The sequence below is a fragment of the Pongo pygmaeus genome, chromosome 12 (genome assembly GCF_028885625.2).
Source record: "Pongo pygmaeus isolate AG05252 chromosome 12, NHGRI_mPonPyg2-v2.0_pri, whole genome shotgun sequence".
Lineage (NCBI taxonomy): Eukaryota > Metazoa > Chordata > Mammalia > Primates > Hominidae > Pongo > Pongo pygmaeus.
This window is the reverse complement of record NC_072385.2, coordinates 25,892,071-25,914,508: the sequence shown is the minus strand read 5'-3', so window position 1 is coordinate 25,914,508 and position 22,438 is coordinate 25,892,071. Positions and strand designations below refer to the sequence as shown.

The following is a 22,438-nucleotide window of genomic DNA, read 5'->3' as shown; positions in this document are numbered from 1 at the left end:
GAGGGTGCAGTGAGCTGTGATAGCGCCAGTGTACTCCAGCCTGGCAACAGAATGAGACCGTTTCAAAAAACCAAAAACCCGCTGGGCATGGCATCTCATGCCTGTAATCCCAGCACTTTGGGAGGCTGAGGCAGGAGGATCACCTGAGGTCAGGAGTTTGAGACCAGCCTGGGGAACATGGCAAAACCATGTCTCTACTAAAAATACACAAATTAGCCAGGTGTGGTGGCGGGCACCTGTAATCCCAGCTACTCAGGAGGCTGAGGCATGAGAATCACTTGACCCCGCAAGGCGGAGTTTGCAGTGAACCAAGATCGCACCAGTGCCTTCCAGCCTAGGTGACAGGGTGAGACTCTGTCTCAAAAAAAAAAAAACAAAACCAAAACCAAAAACCAACCCCCCCACCCCCCCACCCCCCCCAAAAACCAAAAAAGTCCTCTCAGGAAACCTTCTTGGGTAATGGCCTGGACCCAATACAGACATTAGCCCTCAGGCCCCTTGCTTTCTCTCTCATTCCCCGCTCCCCAGCTAAGCACGTGTGTCCTGGCCGGCTCTCTCCCCACTGGCCCTGAAAGGCGTGCTGCCCTCTTCTCTGTAAGAGATCTGTAAGCAATACACTGCTTCTGTTACTTCATGTGTTTTGCTGTGTTGCCTCCTCTGCAACTCACCTGACCATCACACCTGAACCCAACTCTCATTCCATAGAGTGTTCTCCTACAGAGTGGCTATCTTGGTAGGAATAAACTGGACACAAGTCAGACAAGAGCCACACAGGTTTCTGCCAGTATCAACAAGTTTCCTGTGAGACGGACACCTGGTCATGGGTCTGACACTTAGGAATTAGGCCATCTGCCAGATAATGAAGTATCCTGTCAATGGCGCACTGCAAACATCCACGGCCACCTCTCCTGGGGCCCTGCAGTCAGGACAGGGTACCATTTACAGCCACTCTCCAGAAAGAGGCCTCAAGATGAAATCAGAAGAAACACAATACTATCTTTTGCAGGTAACTATTCTCCTTTTGAGATACAGCTTCGAGCATGTCACTTGGCCCCAGTGGACACTAAAGCCCTTGGCTGTGGGCCACCAAATTATCAAGTGTCCTGAGCTAAGGCTAAATATCATTATTTATTAATGATAAATTAAATTGGGTATTATATGACTCATCAAGACAGAAAGTTGCACTCCATCTACTTAATGATGGAGTCATTATGAAATGGAAATGGTATAAATGAGATTGGGTCTGAGCAGGTCCTAAATGCAGAAGCAAGTTCTCTGAGTAACTACTCCTGCTACATTGCCTATTCTCTCTCAGTCCACATCTATGGCCTCATGGGGAATCCCCTATCACCAGTTGACCAAGGAGGTAAAAATTAAAAAAAAAAAATTCAAGTCTGGCTGGGCACGGTGGCTTACATCTATAATCTCAGCACTTTGGGAGGCCCAGCCGGGAGGACTGCTTGAGCCCAGTAGTTCAAGAACAGCCTGAGCAACACGGTAAGATCCCATCTATACAAAATAATAATAATAATAATAATAATAGCCGGATGCAGTGGCATGCACCTGTGATCCCAGCTACTTGGGAGGCTGAAGCAGGAGGACCACTGGGGCCTAGGAGGTTGAGGCTGAAGTGAGTGGTGATCGTGCCACTGCACTTCAGCCTGGGTGACAGTGAGACCCTGCCTCAGAAAAAAAAAAAAAAAAATTCAAGTCTGGTTCCTTGTTACAGATGTTTCTGCATCACATATTGCTATAACCCCACTCAAGGTGGTCCTGAGAACAGTGGTCAAAGGAAATCTTCTGAGTGGGCAAAACTTTGAGTGGTGCATCTAGTTGCTCATTTTACCTAGAAGGAGAGATGGTCAGAGTTGTAGCTCTACATTAGAGGAACATGATTGGAAAAGGGTAAAAGTTTGAATGCTTTGTCATTAAAACTGGGAACAAGTGAAGGGTGTCTACTCTCACTACTTCTATCCAACATTGTATCGAAGGTTCTAGTCAGTGAAATAAAGCAAGAAAAAGAAACAAGTACAGTGCTATGGCTTGAATGTCCTCTCCAAAACTCATGTTGAAACTTGATCCCCAATGTGGCAGTGTTGAGAGGTGGGGCCTTTGAGGGTGATTGGATCAAGAGGGTTCTACCCCCATGAATAGATTAATTCATAGATCAGTATATTAAAGGGTTAATGAATTAATGGGTTATCATCAGAGTGAAACTAGTAGCTTTATAAGAGGAAGAGAGACCTGAGCATAGCACATTAGTATGTTCAGCCCCCTTGCCATGGGACACCCTGTGGCCACCTCAGGACTCAGTAGAGTCCCCATCAGCAAGAAGGCTCTCATCAGAAATGCCCCCTCAGCCTTGGACTTCTGAGCCTCCATAACTATAAGAAACAAATCTTTTTTCTTTTTTTCCCTTTAAAAATGTGTATAAATGTAAGGGATACAAGTGCAGTTGAGTCACATGAATATACTGCATAATGGTGAAGTCTAAGCTTTAAGTGTCACCATCACCTTCTTTTTCTTTATAAATCACCCAACTTCAGGTATTCTGTTATAAGCAACAGAAAATGGACTCATACATACAGACTGGAAAGGAAGAAGCAAAATTGTCTTTATTTGCAGAAAACATAATTGTGTATATAAAAAACTCTAAGGAATTTATCAAAATAAGCTATTAGAACTAATAGAAAGATTGTGGGACAGCCGGGTGCAGTGGGACAGCTGGGTGCAGTGGCTCACGCCTGTAATCCCAGCACATTGAGGGGCTGAGGCAGGTGGATCATTTGAGGTCAGGAGTTCGAGACCAGCCTGGCCAATATGGTGAAACCCTGTCTCTACTAAAAATACAAAAATTAGCCGGGCATGGTGGCACATGCCTGTAATCCCAGCTACTCAGGAGGCTGAGGCAGGAGAATCACTTGAGCCTGGGAGGCAGAGTTTGCGGCGAGCTGAGATCGTGCCATTGCACTCCAGTCTGGGCGACAGAGTGAGACCCTGTCTCAAAACAAATAAATAAATAAATAAAAGAAAGAAAGATTGTGGAATACAAAGTCAACATAAAAACTATTATATTTCGGCCGGGCGCAGTGGCTCACACCTATAATCCCAGCACTTTGGGAGGCCAAGGTGGGCGGATCACCTGAGGTCAGAGGTTCAAGACCAGCCTGACCAACATGGAGAAACTCTGTCTCTACTAAAAAATACAAAACTAGCCGGGTGTGGTGACACATGCCTGTAATCCCAGCTACTCGGGAGTCTGAGGCAGGAAAATCACTTGAACCCGAGAGGCGGAGGTTGATGTGAGCTGAAATCACGTGCCATTGCACTCCAGCCTGGGCAAAACTCCGTCTCAAAAACAAACAAACAAACAAACAAAAAAAAACTTTTATATTTCTATATACTAGCATTGAAGAATTGGAAATTGAAAAATTTAAAATACCACTTGCAATGGGACCAAAAATCAGAAAAATACTCAAGGATAAAATAAACAAAATCATGCAAGACCTGTACACTAAAGCTAAAAAAATGGCTGAGAAAGTTAAATGGAGGGATAAATAAATAAGAGATATGCTACGTTCATGAACTGGGAAGACTCCATATTGCTAAGACATCAATTCTCCCCAAATTAATCTAAAGATTCAATGCAGTCCCAATCAAAATCCAATCAGGCGTTTTTTTGGGGTAGAAACTGACAAGGTGACTCTAAAATGTATATGGGAACACAAGGGACTCAGAACAGGCAAAAAATATTGCAAAACAACCAGGTTGGAGGCCTTATATTTAATTGATTTCAGTACTTACTTTATAGCTACACTAATTACTTTATTAGCTACACTAATCAAGATAGGGTGAAACTGGCATAAGGACATACAGATCAATGAAACAGAGTCTAGAAGTAGGCCCACACATATATGGTGAACTGGGTTTCAACAAAGTGCAAAGGCCTTTAGAATGGGGAGAAAAAGATAATCTTTTCAACAAATTATGTTACAGCAACTTGATATCTATATGGGGAAAAAATGAACCCCCATCCTTACCTGATATCATATATAAAAATTAGCTCAATATGTATCATTGATATAAGTGTAAAAATGAAAACCATAACATTTCTAAAGGAAAACATATACCTCTGTTATGTTTGGATAAGCAAAGGTTTCTTAGATGGGACACAAACCATTAAAATTTTTTTTAATGCACTGAACATCATCAAAATCAAACATTTGTATTCTTCAGACACAAGTAAGACAATGAAAAGGCAAGCCTGGAACTGGAGAAAATATTTTCAAAACATATCTGAATAAAGGGCTTGTATCCAGAATATATAAACAATTTAAATAATAAAAAATAATTTTTTAATTTAAAAATGGGCAAAATAATTCAAAAAACAAGTCATAAAAGAGATACAAATGGTCAATAAGCACATGAAAAAATGCTTAACAAGACTACTCAACAAAGAAGTACAAATTACAACCACAATGAGGCCGGGCACAGTGGCTCACGCCTGTAATCCCAGCACTTTGGGAGGCTGAAGCAGGTGGATTACCTGAGGTTAGGAGTTTGTGACCAGTCTGGCCAACATGGCGAAACTCTGTCTCTACCAAAAATATAAAAATTAGCTGGGTGTGGTGGCACATGCCTGCAATCCCAGCTACTTGGGAGGCTGAGGTAGGAGAATCACTTGAACCCAGGAGGTAGAAGTTGCAGTGTGCTGAGATCGTACCATTGCACTCCAGCCTGGGCGACAGAGCAAGACTCCATCTCAAAAAAACAAGACAAAACAAAACAAAAACAACCAAAAGAAAAACCATAATGAAATATTACTAAAAGACCGGGTGCGGTGGCTCATACCTGTAATCCCAGTACTTTGGGAGGCCAAGGTGGGTGGATTACCTGAGGTCAGGAGTTCAAGACCAGCCTGGCCAATATGGTGAAGCCTCGTCTCTACTAAAAATACAAAAAATTAGCTGGGCGTGGTTGTGGGCACCTGTAATCCCAGCTACTTGGGAGGCCGAGGCAGGAGAATCACTTGAAGCCAGGAGGCGGAGGTTGCAGTGAGCCGAGATCGCATCATTGCACTCCAGCCTCGGCAACAAAAGCGAAACTCCATCTCTAAATAAATAAATAAATTTAAAAACTGACAATATGGAGTACTGGCAAGGATGCAAAATAATCAGAACTCTCACACACTGCTGGTGGGAATACAAAATGGTAAAACTACTTTGGAAGCAGGTTAGCAATTTCTTAAAAGGTGAAACACCGCCACTGCACTCCAGCCTGGGTGACAGAGCCAGACTCCATCTCAAAAAAAAAAAAAAAAAAAGTGAAAAACCTAGCAATTCCTTTTCTAGGTATTTACCTGAAAGAGTTGCATGCAAATATTCATAGCAGCCCAACCTGGAAACAATCCAAATGTCCATCAAATGAATAAACAAATGTCAGTATATTCATACAATGTGATAATAAGCAACAAACTACTGATACAACAAAATAGATGAATCTCAAAACCATTACACTAATGGAAAGAAGCCAGATACAACACACTATATGATTTCATTCATATGAAACTCTAGAAAAGGCAAAACTATAGTGATAGAAAACAGATTATGGCTGTCAAAGGCCAGGGGTTGGGGAAAGGGACTGGCTGTGAAGGGGCACAGGGAACTTTTCAGAATGATGGTAATGTAATGTTTCACAGCATAATTGTGGTAGTGAATCTATGATTACCCCCTTGACTGCCTGGAGAGTTTCCCTTTTGCAGCATAGGAAGAAAGAACCCAAGTGAAGGCCAACTGACTCCTTGAGTTGAGGACAAAGAGTTGCAAAGTCAGAGAAACTTGGGAAGCTGTTGCCTCTGTGGGTCTGAGGCCCTTGCTGGTCATTATGCTCATAATACAGGAAGAAGTGCTGGAACTAAAGCAGAGAAGAGTCAGTACAAGCTGGAATGAGCCAGTTACCTCTGCCTTTATTTATCACTCCATCTGACTGCGGAGTTTCCAAAAGTATAACAGCCCTGTTTCACTTCTGCTTTCCAAACAAGTTTCTGTTTGGCCAACTCTATATGTGGAGGAGAATTCTGGGAAATACCTAGCTTGACCAAGTTGACAACAGAACAATATGGCATCCACACACAAAATTTAAAGAACCATCCTTCATTACAAAGTACTTACTTATGTAACTTTTCTTAGTGTTATCACAATAAAAATGAAAAAATAGGAGATCTGATGATCAACACTGTATTTTCTAGCCTAATAATATTCAACTAATAATACTAATTGAAAAGAATTATCAATTTTACCTATCTCATTATGAGAAGTGCCCAATGTATTTTTATAATTTTGTTTTTTGAGATGGAGTCTCACTCTGTTGCCCAGGCTGGAGTGCGCAGTGGTACGATCTTGGCTCACTGCAACCTCCACCTCCCTGGTTCAAGCGATTCTCCTGCCTCAGCCTCCCAAGTAGCTGGGATTACAGGCAACTGCCACCAAGCCCAGCTAATTTTTTGTATTTTTAGTAGAGATGGGGTTTCACCGTGTTAGCCAGGATGGTCTCAATCCCCTGACTTTGTGATCCGCCTGCCTTGGCCTCCCAAAGTGCTGGAATTACAGGTGTGAGCCACCACACCTGGATATATTTTTATGATTTTTAATGACATTTGAGATACATATGCATGTTGTTTTAATCTTTTTTTTTTTGAGACGAAGTCTCACTCTGTCACCCAGGCTGGAGTGCAGTGGCACGATCTCGGCTCACTGTAACCTCCGCCTCCCAGGTTCAAGCAATTCTCCTGCCTCAGCCTCCTGAGTAGCTGGGATTACAGGCACACCACCATGCCCGGGTAATTTTTGTATTTTTTTAGTAGAGATGGAGTTTCACCATGTTGGTCAGGCTGGTCTTGAACTCCTGACCTCGTGATCTGCCCACCTCGGCCTCCTAAAGTGCTGTGATTACAGGCATTAGCCACCACGCCTGGCTTGTTTTAATCTTGTATGCTAATAATAGAAATAAAAATTCAGTCCCGAAAAATAATGAACCCTTAGAGACTTATAAGAAATTTTTTTAAAAATTTAATTTTTATTTTGTGTGTGAGAGACAGGAGCATATGATGGGGGATCAATAAAGAATTTATGGATGGGCACAGTGGCTCATACCTGTAATTTTAGCACTTTAAGGCCGAGGCAGGCAGATCACCTGAGGTCAGAAGTTCGAGACCACCCTGGCCAACATGGTGAAAACTCATCTCTACTATAATTACAAAAATCAGCCGGGCATGATGGTGCACACCTGTAGTCCCAGCTATTCAGGAGGTTGAAGCAGGAGAATCACTTGAACCTGGGAGGTGGAGGCTGCAGTGAGCCAAGATCATGCCAGCTGGGCGTGGTGGCTCACGCCTGTAATCCCAGCACTTTGGGAGGCCAAGGCGGGTGGATCACTTGAGGTTGGGAGTTCAAAACCAGACTGACCAACATGCAGAAACCCTGTCTCTACTAAAAATACAAAAAGTTAGCCAGGTGTGGTGGCACATGCCTGTAATCCCAGCTTCGGGAGGCTGGGGCAGGAGAATTACTTGAAGTCAGGAGACAGAGGCTGTGGTGAGCCGAGATCACACCATGGCACTCCAGCCTGGGCAACAAGAGTGAAACTCCATCTCAACAAAAACAACAAAAGAATTTATGCTGTACATATACTTCATTAGGATAAAATTCTGTGGGGTAAGCAGATGAAGGTGAAAAGTAAAATTAGCAACTCTTAAAAAAAGAATAATGACTAGGGTTGGGTGTGGTGGCTCACGTTTGTAATCCCGGCACTTTGGGAGGCCAAGGCAGGAAGATTGCTAGAGCCCAGGAGCTCAAGACCAGCCTGGGCAACATAGTGAGACCCTGTCTCTTAAAAAAAGTTAAAAAAGGGCAACCCCCTTTGGGTCCCCTCCCATTTTATGGGAGCTTTGTTTTCACTCTATTAAATCTTGCAACCACACACTCTTCTGGTCTGTGTTTGTTATGGCTCGAGCTGAGCTTTCACTCACTGTCCACCCACTGCTGTTTGCCACCGTTGCAGACCTGCTGCTGACTTCCACCCCTCTGGATCCAGCAGGGTGTCCACTGTGCTCCTGATCCAGTGAGGCACCCATTGCCTATCCTGATCAGGCTAAAGGCTCACTATTGTTCCTGCATGGCTAAGTGCCCGGGTTTGTCCTAATCGAGCTGAACACTAGTCGCTGGGTTCCACAGTTCTCTTCCATGACCCACAGCTTCTAACAGAGCTGTAACACTCACCACATGGCCCAAGGTTCCATTCCTTGGGATCTGTGAGGCCAAGAACCCCAGGACAGAGAACAAGAGGCTTGCCACCACCTTGGAAGCGGACCACCGCCATCTTGGGAGCTCTAAGAACAAGGACCCCCCTAGTAACATTTTGGTGACCACGAAGGGACCTCCAAAGCGGTGAGTATTATTGGACCACTTTCACTTGCTATTCTGTCCTATGCTTCCTTAGAATTGGAGGACAATACCAGGCACCTGTCGGCTGGTTAAAAATGATTAGTGTGGCTGCCAAACTTAAGACTCAGGTGTGAGGCTGTCTGGGAAAGGGCTTTCTAACAACCCCTAATTCTTCTGGGTTGGGAGTGTTGGTCTGCCTGGAATCAGCTTCTGCTTTCAATTTTCCTGGGGAAGCTGAGAGCCTACTAGAGGCAGAAAGCTGTCATCTCAAACTCCCGGCATTAGCCAGTTGAGTTCATGGCGCAGCCAGAAGTCTCTACTCAACAGTCACCCATGCGTGTACCCCTACCTTTCCTTCTGACCCATACCTCCTGGGTCCCGACCACGACTTTCTTGAAAGTGTAGCCCCAAAATTCTCCTTACCTCTGAATCTACTTCTTCTGATCCCTGCCTCCTAAGTACTAATGGTTCAGACTTTCATTTCCTCTCCCAAGTATTAGAGCAAGTTGTATCTCCAAAAAGATCTAAGGAAGCTCTACGCTGTGTCCTTAGGCATCTAGGCTATGAACCCAGGGAGTTTCGTCCCTGGTGTCCCTCCCAATTTAGGCATACAGCTTCGACATGGGCAGTTATGTGGGACCCGTTCCCTACCACCCTTGCCAAGGCCCCAAGTTTGTAAATGGCTAGGAGGATTGCTCTCCCACTGTGTAAGATGCTCTCCTCCCCCGATTTCTACCCAGCTTACCCCTCTGCAATGCAATCTCCAAGCTTTGGCTCCTTGGCCATGGCCTTAGAACTGATGACCCAGTACTTTAACAATTGGAACTGGGTCTACGACAACATAAGAGATCAGAATGAAATCAAATTGAGTAAGTCAAGGAGAGAAGAGATAGAGAGAGATGGAGAGAGAAAAGAGAGAAGAGAGGGAGAGAGGGAAAAAAAGAGATAGAAGTAGTAAAGAAAAAAGTGTGCCCTATTCCTTTAAAAGCCAGGGTAAATTTAAAGCCTATAATTGATAATTCAAGGTCTTCTCTGTGACCCTATAACACTCCAATACTAACTTGCTGTCAGTGTAAACAAGGGCATAGCCTGAAAACACAAAGTAGGAAAGTAACTTTTAGAGGAAACCTCACTGTGAGCACACCTCACCAGTTCAGAATTATTCTAAGTCAAAAAAGCAAAAAGGTAGCTTACTAACTCAAAAATCTTAAAGTATGGGGCTATTCTGTTAGAAAAAGGTGATTTAACATTAACCACTAAAAAGTCCCTTAACCCAGCAGATTTCCTAATAGGGGATTTAAATCTCAATTACCATACAAAGGTCTGACCAGACCTAGGAGGAACTCCCTTCAGGACAGGACTATAGATGGCTCCTCCCAGATGATTGAGAAACAAACCGCAATGGGTATTCAGTAATTGATAGGGAGACTCTGGGTATTCAGTAATTGACAGGGAGACTCTTGTGGAAGCAGAGTTAGGAAAATTGCCTAATAATTGGTCTGCTCAAATGTGCAAGCTGTTTGCACTCAGCCAAGCCTTAAAGTACTTACAGAATCAAAAAACTCTATCTCAATCCTTACTCAAAAGGTTACCTATACCCTCTCTGAAATGAATTTGCATAAGAACTGTTGTTTAAAGGAATGCATCTTGATAGAGCAGCTGGGTTGCTATGAAGTACTCAGGAACCCAGCCCTGCTCTAGAACTCACCCCTGAGCACAAAGGCAATGTTGGGCACGCTGGTAAAGGACCACTAGAATCCAGCAGCCCGGACCCCTTTCTTTGCAGTCAAGGAAGGCAGGAAAACAGATGCAGGACTGCTACATCGGTGAGAATAACTAATTTGATAAGCAGAGTTCCATGGGTGGTTATGCACCCTGGAAAGGATAAGCATTAGGACCATAGAGGATGCTCTAGGACTAACGCTCATTAGAAAATGACTAGGGGTGCTGGCATCCCTATGTTCTTTTTTTCAGATGGGAAATGTTCACCCCAAGTCAAAAACGCCCCTAAGAAGTATTCTGGAGAATTCGGCCCAGTCAGAGTGTACGTACCTTTATTCCCTGTCAGACTTAAAGCAAATTAAAATAGACCCAGGTAAATTCTCAAATAACTCTGATGGCTATAGTGATGTTTTACAAGGGTTAGGGCAATCCTTTAATCTGACATGGAGAGATATAACGTTACTGCTAGATCAGACACTAACCCCAGATGAGAGAAGTGCCGCCATAACTGCAGCCCGAGAGTTTGGCAATCTCTGGTATCTCAGTCAGGTCAATGATAGGATGACAACAGAGGAAAGAGAACAATTCCCCACAGGCCAGCAGGCAGTTCCCAGTGTAGACCCTCATTGGAACGCAGAATCAGAACATGGAGATTGGTGCCACAGACCTTTACTAACTTGCGTGCTAGAAGGACTAAGGAAAACTAGGAAGAAGCCTATAAATTATTCAATGATGTCCACCATAACAAAGGAAAGGAAGAAAATCCTACTGCCTTTCTGGAGAGAGTAAGGGAGGCACTGAGGAAGCATACCTCTCTGTCACCTGACTGTTGAAGGCCAACTAATCTTAAATGATAAGTTTATCATTCATTCAGCTGCAGACATTAGAAAAAAACTTCAAAAGTCCGCCTTAGGCCCAGAGCAAAGCTTAGAAACCCTATTGAACTTGGCAACCTTGGTTTTTTATAATAGAGATCAGGAGGAGCACGCGGAACGGGATAAACGGGATAAGAAGGCCACTGCTTTAGTCATGGCCCTCAGGCAAGCAGACTTTGGAGGCTCTGGAACATGGAAAGGCTAGGCAAATCGAATGCCTAATAGGGCTTGCTTCCAGTGCAGTCTTCAAAGACACTTTAAAAAAGACTGTCCGAATAGAAATAAGCCACCCTTTTGTCCATGCCCCTTATGTCAAGGGAATCACTGGAAGACCCACTGCCCCAGGGGATGAAGGTCCTCTGAGTCAGAAGCCACTAACCAGATGATCCAAGCAGCAGGATTGAGGGTGCCCGGGGCAAGTGCCAGCCCATGCCATCACCCTCACAGAGCCCTGGGTATGCTTGACCACTGAGGGCCAGTAGGTTAACTGTCTCCTGGACACTGATGCAGCCTTCTCAGTCTTACTCTCCTGTCCCGGACAACTGTCTTCCAGATCTGTCACTATCCGAGGGGTCCTAGGACAACCAGTCACTAGATATTTCTCCCAGCCACTAAGTTGTGACTGGGGAACTTTACTCTTTTCATATGCTTTTCTAATTATGCCTGAACGCCCCACTCCCTTGTTAGGGAGAGACATTCTAGCAAAAGCAGGGGCCATTATACACCTGACATAGGACTGTTTTACCCCAAGTGTTCAGGGATAGCCCCCATCTATTTGGCCAGGCATTAGCCCAAGACTTCAGCCAGTTCTAATACCTGGACACTCTTGTCCTTCGGTACGTGGATGATTTACTTTTAGCTGCCCATTCAGAAACCTTGTGCCATCAAGCCACCCAAGCACTCTTAAATTTCCTCGCCACCTGTGGCTACAAGGTTTCCAAACCAAAGGCTCAGCTCTGCTCACAGCAGGTTAAATACTTAGGGCTAAAATTATCCAAAGGCACCAGGGCCCTCAATAAGGAACGTAACCAGCCTATACTGGCTTATCCTCATCCCAAAACCCTAAAGCAACTAAGAGGGTTCCTTGGCATAACAGACTTTTGCCAAATATGGATTCCCAGGTAAGGCAAAATAGCCAGATCATTATGTACACTAATTAAGGAAACTCAGAAAGCCAATACCCATTTAGTAAGATGGACACCTGAAGCAGAAACAGCTTTCCAGGCCCTAAAGAAGGCCCTAACCCAAGCCCCAGTGTTAAGCTTGCCAACAAGGTAAGACTTTTCTTTATATGTCACAGAAAAAAACAGGAATAGCGGCTGGGCGCAGTGGCTCACGCCTGTAATCCCAGCACTTTGGGAGGCCAAGGCGGGTGGATCATGAGGTCAGGAGATTGAGACCATCCTGGCTAACACGGTGAAACCCTGTCTCTACTAAAAATACAAAAAATTAGCCAGGCATGGTGGCGGGCACCTGTAGTCCCAGCTACTCGGGAGGCTGAGGCAGGAGAATGGCGTGAACCTGGGAGGCGGAGCTTGCAGTGAGCCGAGATGGTGCCACTGCACTCCAGCCTGGGTGACAGAGCAACACTCCATGTCAAAAAAAACAAACAAACCAAAAACCAAAAACAAAAAACAAACCAAAAAAAGGAATAGTTCTAGGAGTCCTTACACAGGTCCAAGAGACCAGCTTGCAACCGTGGCATACTGAGTAAGGAACTGATGTAGTGGCAGAGGGCTGGCCTCACTGGTTATGGGTCGTGGTGGTACTAGCAGTCTTAGTATCTGAAGCAGTTACAATAGTACAGGGAAGAGATCTTACTGTGTGGACATCTCATGATGTGAACGGCATACTCACTGCTAAAAGACTTGTGGCTGTCAGACAACCGCTTGCTTAAATATCAAGCTCTATTACTTGAAGGGCCAGTGTTGCAACTCCACACTTGTGCAACTCTTAACTCAGCCACATTTCTTCCAAACAATAAAGATAGAACACAACTGTCAACAGGTGATTTCTCAAACCTATGCCGCTTGAGGGACCTTCTAGAGGTTCCCTTGATTGATCCCAACCTCAACTTGTATACTAATGGAAATTCCTTTGTAGAAAAAGGACTTCAAAAAGCGGGGTATGCAGTGGTCAGTGATAATGGAATACTTGAAAGTAATCCCCTCACTCCAGGAACTAGTGTTCAGCTGGCAGAACTAATAGCCCTCACTCGGGCACCAGAATTAGGAGAAGAAAAAAGGGTAAATATATATACAGACTCTAAGTATGCTTACCTAGTCCTCCATGCCCACGCAGCAATATAGAGAGAAAGGGAATTCCTAACTTCCAAGGGAACCTATCAAACATCAGGAAGCCATCAGGAGATTATTCTTGGCTATACAGAAACCTAAAGAAGTGGCAGTCTTACACTGCCAGGGTCATCAGAAAGGAAAGGGAAATAGAAGGGAACTGCCAAGTGGATATTGAAGCCAAAGATCCGCAAGGCGGGACGTCCATTAGAAATGCTTATAGAAGGACTCCTAGTATGGGGTAATCCCCTCTGGGAAACCAAGCCCCAGTACTCAGCAGAAGAAATAGAATGGGGAACCTCACGAGGACATAGTTTCCTCCCCTCAGGATGGCTAGCCACTGAAGAAGGAAAAATACTTTTGCCTGCAGCTAACCAATGGAAATTACTTAAGACCCTTCACCAAACCTTTCACTCTTACTGCACCCCCTGTATGCTGCTGTACTACCAGTAGCTCCCCTTACCAAGAGCTTCTATGAAGAATGCGGCTTCCCGGAAATATTGATGCCCCATCGTATAGGAGTTTTTCTAAAGTTGCGGAAATCCCATTTTCACTGCCCACACCCATATGCCCCTGCACTTCAGGCTACACATTTCAATCCCTATATCTTTAACCTCCTTGTTAAGTTTGTCTCTTCCAGAATCAAAGCTGTAAAACTACAAATTGTTCTTCAAATGGAGCCCCAGATGCAGTCCATGACTAAGATCTACTGTGGACCCCTGGACCGGCCTGCTAGCCCATGCTCCGATGTTAATGACATCAAAGGCACCCCTCCCGAGGAAATCTCAACGGCGTGACCCCTAGTATGCCCCAATTCAGCAGGAAGCAGAGCAGCCATCGGCCAACCTCCCCAACAGCTCTTAGGTTTTCCTGTTGAGAGGGGGGACTGAGACACAGGACTAACTGGATTTCCTAGGCCAACTAAGAATTCCTAAGCCTAGCTGGGAAAGGTGACTACATCCACCTTTAGACATGGGGCTTGTAACTCAGCTCACACCCGACCAATCAGGTAGTAAAGAGGGCTCACTAAAATACAAATGAGGCTAAAGCAGGAGGTAAAGAAATAGTCAAATCATACATTGCCTGAGAGCACAGTGGGAGGGACAATGATTGGGATATAAACCCAAGCAATCAAGAGGGAGCGGCAACCCCCTTTGGGTCCCCTCCCATTTTATGGGAGCTCTGTTTCACTCTATTAAATCCTGCAACTGAAAAAAAAAAAGTTAAAAAGAATAATGATAGGTACTAAATTGCTGATATAGATTCCATTGGATACATTTGAAAATGATGTAACATCTTTATTTTAAAATAATATTTACAATAATCCAGAAATGGCGTAATGTGCAATCATCTAAACTCATAATCTTGGATCACCTTAAAAAATGCAAAGTGGGGATATAATTTTTCAACATTGTTCTGGGGATACACAAGTAAACAAAGTTTGTTGATAACAGGTGGAGCACCATGGCTCACGCCTGTAATCCCAACATTTTGGGAGGCTGAGGCAGGTGGATTTCTTGAGCCCAGGAGTTCGAGGCCAGCCTGGCCAACATGGCAAAACCCTGTCTCTACAAAAAAATACAAAAATTTAGCCACGCGTGGTAGCATGCACCTGTAGTCCCAGCTACTTGAGAGGCTGAAGCAGGAGAATTGCTTGAGCTGGAAGGCGGAAGTTGTAGTGAGCAGAGATCAAGCCACTGCACTCCAGCCTGGGTGACAGAGTGAGACCCTGTCTCAAAAAAAAAAAAAAAAAGTTGGTTGATTTGAAGGGAGGTCATCCGAGACAGTACTATTAGAACCTTAAAAAAAGTGACAGAGAGAATTCTGTCAAAAAATTGATTTTTTAATTACTAAACAGGAAGAAATGATAGGGAGGTACAGAAATAGAGGCAGGAAACATACAGTCGTCCCTTGGTATCTGCAGGGGATTTGTTCCAGGACCTCCTGTGGATGCTCAAGTCCCTGATATAAAATGGCATAGTATTTGCACATAACCTATGTACATCCTCCTATATACTTTAAATCATCTCTAGATTCCTTATAACTAATATAGTGTAAATGCTCTACAGTTGTTATACTGTATTGTTTAGGGGAGGGGTGCTCACAGCGCATTACCGCCTGAACTCTGCCTCCTTTCAGTTCAGCGGTGACACTGGATTCTCATAGGAGAGCGAACCCTATTGTGAACTGTGCATGCTAGGGATCTAGGTTGCTATGAGAATCCTACTAATGCCTGATGATCTGAGGTGAACAGTTTCATCCCAAAACCATCCTATCCCGTCCATGGAAAAATTGTCTCCCATGAAACCAGTCCCTGGTGCCAAAAAGTTTGGGGACCGCTGGTTTAGGGAATAATGACAAAAAAGTGGGTACATGTTTAGCACAGATGCAATTTTTTTTTCCCAAATATTTTCCATCCACAATTAGTTGAATCCTGGATGCAGAACCCATAAATACAAACGGCCACCTATATATGCCATTGTTTTTAAAAAAAATCTAGGCCGGGCACGGTGGCTCATGCCTGTAATCCTAGTACTTTGGGAGGCCGAGGCGGGTGGATCATGAGGTCAGGAGTTCAAGACCAGCCTGGCCAAGATGCTGAAACCCCATCTCTACTAAATATACAAAAATTAGCTAGGCGTGGTGGCACACGCCTGTAATCCCAGCTACTTGGGGGGCTGAGGCAGGAGAATCGCTTAAACCCGGGTGCCAGAGGTTGCAGTGAGCCGAGATGGTGCCATTGCACTCCAGCCTGGGCAAGAGAGCAAGACTTCATCTCAAAAAAAAAAAACAAAAAAACTTAGCTGTGGAAAGAGAAGTGGTATCTAGAAAGAGGAAGAGTTAAAGCCTCTTTTTAAAGACTTTTATCCCCAAAGCATTTTTTGAAGATGAACTCAATTATGTTTATGTACTGATGGGAAGCAGGCAGTAGAGATGGAGAAAATGGCTGCATTAGAGAGGCTCAGCCGGAGTTTCTGAGGATTCATTTGGTTTATAGGATATTGGTAGAAAACTTATGTATACATATAAAATCAAACCCGCAAAGTACTCCTTTTTTTTTTTTTTTTTTTTTTGAGACAGAGTCTCCCTCTGTAGGCCAGGCTGGAGTGCAATGGCATGATCTCGGCTCACTGCAACGTCCGCCTCCCAGGTTCAAGCAATTCTCCTGCCTCAGCCTCCCAAGTAGCTGGGATTACAGGCATGCACCACCACACCTGGCTAACTTTTGTATTTTTAGTAGAGATGGGGTTTCACCATGTTGGCCAGGCTGGTCTCGAACTCCTGACCTCAGGTGATTCGCCCACCTTGGCCTCCCAAAGTGCTGGGATTACAGGCGTGAGCCACCGCGCCCGGCCAAAGTGCTCCTTTAAAAAAATTATTATTATTAAGAAATCCACTTATCTAACTGTCACAAAGTCCAGGCTGAGTTAACAGTGATGAGTTCCGGAGGTAATTCCACCCCACTCCGGGTTTTCTGGTTACAATCCACTGTATTCACTCTACACCTCAACTGAAAACCCAGACTCAGGAAGCCTCAAGCCCTGCCCTTGTATTCCTGGCAGATGCCAAGGCCAACTATGTAGGAGGCTTTTTTAGAGAAGAAGACACTTTGTCTTCCCAAAAGACAAACCCTCCATTCTGCTTTATGAGGCAGATAGCAACCCCAAACCACCAATGGGTTGGGGCTTGCGCAGGCCTCATTGGCTCCTTTTAAAAACGTTTTTAGAGAGAGGGTGTAGTGGCTTACGTCTGCAAACCCAGCACTTTGGGAGGCCGAGGCAGGCAGATTGCCTGAGGTCAGGAGTTCGAGACCAGTCTGGGCAACATGGTGAAACTCCGTCTCTACTAAAATACAAAAAATTTGCTGGGCATGGTGGCATGGGCCTGTAATCCCAGCTATTTGGGAGGCTGAGACATGGGAATTGCTTGAACCTGGGAGGCAGAGGTTGCAGGGAGCTGAGATCCAGCCTGGGCAACAGAGTGAGACTCCGTCTCAAAAAAACAAAAACAAAAACAAAAACAAAACCCTGGCTAAACACGGTGTCAAATACATACACATTTCTTCTTCACTGCTTTCCAGATGAAATAAAACGTCATTAATCTAAACTAAAATCGGACAGGCTGGATAGGAAAGACCTAAATTTCCGTTCCCAGGAAAGCATAATCTCTCTTTGGAGAAACAGTTACTTTTATTAAGAACGTCTAAAATCGCATAACTCTTTAGTTACAGTAAAATTCCTAAATGTCTTGGAACCAGCAGTCCATTTCACACCAAGACAGTTTATAATATTTTTTATTCTGTCAATAAGGCGCTTAAATATAAGATTTAAAAAGGTAAGGAAACAACTTAGCAGCTTTGTTTTAATGAGGTTAGATACAGAATAGTAATTTAACACACTTAGAGCTCATTTAGCCAGGTTGCTCACGGGTGAGTAAATCTGTTTACCTTCCAACACTATTGTCACCTTGGGGTCAAAAAGAGAGGGACAGCTACTACTTGACCTAGGGCATCTGCCCCAACAAACTCTCTTCTGTTGCCCTTTTACCAAAAGGCTGACATATTTGCAGACTGCAACGGGCCACCTGCCCATGTGACTCCCTCTGGACTGTCCTGGGCGCTCAGGTTGTGACATGGGTCCATACTTGGACCGAGGAGTTAGCAGAGAGGAATGTTTGGGGTGCTTCTGCGATAGCCAGGAGGGGAGGCTGGGGAAGGTTTTGATGGCAGATGTCGAAGGCCTGAGGAGTCCCCCTTCACCAGTGGCGTCTTTACTGCCCCCTACTGCATCCTGGTGTAACCACCCAATGGGTTCACCTTGCCTGCTGCATAGACAGAGCCGATTTATCAAGACAAGAGAATTGCAATAGAGAAAGCGTAACTCATGCAGAGCCCACTGTGCGGGAGACCAGAGTTTCATCATTACTCAAATCAGTGTCCCTGAGCATTTGGGGATCAATTTTTTTTTTGAGGTGGAGTCTCGCTCAGTTGACCAGGCTGGAGTGCAGTGGCGTGATCTCAGCTCACTGCAACCTCTGCCTCCCAGGTGCAAGCAGTTCTCCTGCTTCACTCAGCCTCCCTAATAGCTGGGATTACAGGGGTGTACTACCATGCCCAAGTAATTTTTGTATTTTTAGTAGAGACGGGATTTTGCCATGCTGGCCAGGCTGGTCTCAAATTCCTGACCTCAAGTGATCTGCCTGCCACGGCCTCCCAGCAAAGTGCTGGGATAGGCATGAGCCACTGCACTGCACCTGGCCCAGAGATTTTTTTTTTTTTTTTTTTTGAGACGGAGTCTCACTTTGTTACCCAGGCTAGAGTGCAATAGCGCTATTGCGGCTCACTGCAACCTCTGCCTCCTGGGTTCAAGCGATTCTCCTGCCTCAGCCTCCCGAATAGTTGGGATTACAGGCACCCGCCACCATGCCTAATTTTTGTTTCTTTGTAGAGACGAGGTTTCGCCATGTTGGTTAGGCTGGTCTCAAACTCCTGACCTCAGGTGATCCGCCCACCTCAGCTTCCCAAACTGCTGGGATTACAGGCATGAGCCACTGTGCCAGGCCCCAACCCAGAGTTTTAAAGGAGACTTTGGTGGTGGGGGAAGGTCGTCCAGAGTGCTGATTGGTTGGGTCCAAGATGAAATCATAGGGAATTGAAGCTGTCATCTTGCACTGAGTTGGTTCCTGGTTGGGGGCCACAGATCAAATGAGCCATTTTATCCATCTGGGTGGTGCCAGCTGATCCATCAAGTGCAAGGTCGGCAAAATATCTCAAGCACTGATCTTAGGAGCAGTTCAGGGAGGGTCAGAATCTTGTAGCCTCCTAAACCTTAACTTCTAACCTTGTGGCTAATTTGTTAGTCCTACAAAGGCAGTATAGTCTCCAGGCAAGAAGGACCTTTGTTTTGAGAAATGGCTGTTATCCTCTTTGTTTTAAACTATAAATTACATTCCTCCCAAAGTTAGTTCAGCCTATGCCCAGGAATGAATAAGGACAACTTGGAGGTTAGAAGCAAGATGGAGTTGGTTAGGTCAGATCTCTCTGTCTCAGTTATAATTTTGCAATGGTGGTTTCAATCCCTCCCTTCAGGTTTATAACACCTTTATCTTAAGGTGTTGTTAATGAAGATGGAAAAAGGGCAAAGACTTTAACCTCTTCCTACTAACCAGGGGTGTAGTGGGGGGTAGGTGTTGACTCCAAGGTGAGAGGAGTGGAACCACTTTGCAACTGTCTGAGTGTACTCCTGCAGGCCTGACTGGGGTTCCAAGGCTTGCATGGCAAAGGCATTAGTATCGTCACCTATAGTTTTAGTACTGTGTTTAAGGGAACAGTGTACTATAAGCGAAATAATGAGTACTAGGGTAAGGAGTGCAGTTCTCAGTTTTAAAAGTAAAGATTTAAAAGCATTAGTCTGGGAACTTGCAGCCCACAAAGAATTTAGGATTTAGTTCAAACTGCAGAAAAAACTCAAGAACAGTTAACAAAAGGTGTACTACAGTTTTTCTTCTGAAGCATAACTTTTCTCTCTCCAGTTCCCATTTTTATTAAAAACAAATCATGATAGAACTGATTTGTTTACAAAATAAACCATAGTCTTATTGTACTTGGCTTGATGATTTGCATAAAGCGAAGCAAGAATAATTATTTTTCACATACGCTGTGTTTTTTTTTTTTGAGATGAAGTCTTGCTCTGTGGCCCAGGCTAGAGTGCGGTGGTGCGATCTTGGCTTACTGCAACCTCCGCCTCCCAGGCTCAGGCAATTCTCCTGCCTCAGTCTTCCAAGTATCTGGGATTACAGGTATCTGCCACCACGCCCAGCTAACTTTGTATTTTCAGTAGAGACAGGGTTTCACCATGTTGGCCAGGCTAGTCTCAAACTCCTGACATTGTGATCTGCCTGCCTTGGCCTCCCAAAGTGCTGGGATAACAGGTGTGAGCCACTGCGCCTGGCCTTCACATAGGCTTTTAAAATTGGCTTTGATGGAACTCTGTTCCATAAGAAATCTTAGATAAGACCTTTTTAAAGCCAAGCCCTGCCATGGGTTTGTACCCTCGAATACCTATGAGTTGGGTAAATTCCTCTCCTCTTGAGGTGTCAAGATAATTTAGGTCTCCTGAGCCTGTTAGAAAGTGACATTCTTTACTTACCACAGGTCAGGAACCTCATACAGGGACTGTGTTGACAAAGTATGAGGCCAGATTTCCCAAGGGGCTCCATAAGTCAATTTTTTGGCTTATTGGCTCTATAAGTCAACTTTGTGTTTTTTTTTAGAGACGGAGTCTCGCTCTGTCGCCCAGGGTGGAGTGTAGTGGCGCGATCTTGGCTCAGTGCTGCAAGCTCCACCTCCTGGGTTCACGCCATTCTCCTGCCTCAACCTCCCGAGTAGCTGGGATTACAGGTGCCCACCACCACGCCCGGCTAATTTTTTGTATTTTTAGTAGAGACGAGGTTTCACCATGTTAGCCAGGATGGTCTGGATCTTCTGACCTCGTGATCCGCCCGCCTCAGCCTCCCAAAGTGCTGGGATTACAGGTGTGAGCCACCGCGCCCGGCCTAGAGCTCTTTTTTCTAAGAAAAAATCCTTTTAAGGCCAGGCACGGTGGGTCATTGAATCGTGAATTCAATGGATGGTCTCTGAGCAGTCACCCCAAATCAGGCCTGTTAAACTTCTTTCAGGGCTCACTGGATGTGACTAGATAAATAAGGAGTGTTCTCCAAGTTCGGACTGCTGGACTTTCATCAGCAATTCCTTCAGAGATCCCCTCCATATATACAAACACACACACGAAGACAAGACAGAAGGCCTTCCAAATTAAGGTCCCTAACCAAGAACTCCAAGAGTACCCCTTCCAAACTATCCTCCTATTCTCCATCTGACAAATCTCCCTGAAATATTCCTGATTGAGAAGTCTCCCGAACCAAGACTCTTCCTAGTTAGGGAGAGCCAACTGAGATGCCCCAGGAGCCAAACTGAGACAGACACCCCATGGTGGAGCTAGACACCCCACCATGTGGCTACAGAACCAGTCCAGAGAAGGAAGGAGGCACTGGCAGCACCTAGGATACTCACCAACCTGACACCCCATGATGGGGCTATAGCTACAAACACTCCATGACTTGGCTACAGAGCCCCACCATGGAGCTACAGACACCCTGTGACAGGGCTACAGTTATGCGATGTCTCCCCAGGACTATTTCTCCATTGCGATTAAGTCCATGCATATTAGGCTAGCAGTGCCCCACTGGCAGAGACGGTGCCAGAGTCAGCCCCTAGTCCAAGAGAACTATGTGGCCACTTAGGCTGGCCTCTGGATCTGTTACCAGAGGGGGGGCTACCGAACCATGGACAGGTAGCCACAAGGGGTATCTGAGACGAACCCCCAAATTTGTAACCGTACAATGGGTTCACCTTGCCCACTGCCTAGACAGAGCCGATTTATCAAGACAGGGGAACTGCAATAAAGAGTAATTCACGCAGAGCCCACTGAGACTGGAGTTTGTTTCAACATTACTCAAATCAGTCTCCCTTAGCATTCCGGGATCAGAGTTTTTAAGGATAATTTGGTGGGTGGGGGAAGGCCAGTGAGTCCAGAGTGTTGACTGGTTGGGTCGAGATGAAATAATAGGGAATTGAAGCTGTCCTCTTGCACTGAGTTGGTTCCTGGGTGGGGGCCACAAGGTCAGATGAGCCAGTTTATCCATCTGGGTGGTGCCAGGATCCATCAAGTGCGGGGTTAGGAAAATATCTCAAGCACTGATATTAACAGCAGTTTAGGAAGGATCATAATCTTGTAGCCTCCAGCTGCATGACTCCTAAACCATAATTTCTAATCTTATGGCTAACTTATTAGTCCTACAAAGGCAGTCTAGTTTCCAGATAAGAAGGAGATTTGTTTTGGGAAAGGGCCGTTATCCTCTTTATTTTAAACTATAAACTAAGTTCCTCCCAAAATTAGTTCACCTAAGCTCAGGAATGAACAAGGATAGAAGCAAGATGGAGTTGGTTAGGTCAGATCTCTTACACTGTCTCAGTTGTAATTCTGCAATGGCGGTTATCACTAGGAGTCCCCAGCCCCCGGCAGAGACATGGGGAACCCCGCCGCTA

The 22,438-nt window shown here is 45.0% G+C and overlaps 1 protein-coding gene across 3 annotated transcripts in view; it reads right to left on the bottom strand.

Moving 5' to 3' along the window:
- LOC129030481 (uncharacterized) overlaps nt 1–22,438 on the bottom strand; it is a 34,641-nt gene that overhangs the window by 11,389 nt on the left and 814 nt on the right. The gene's annotated exons all lie outside the window — the stretch shown is intronic.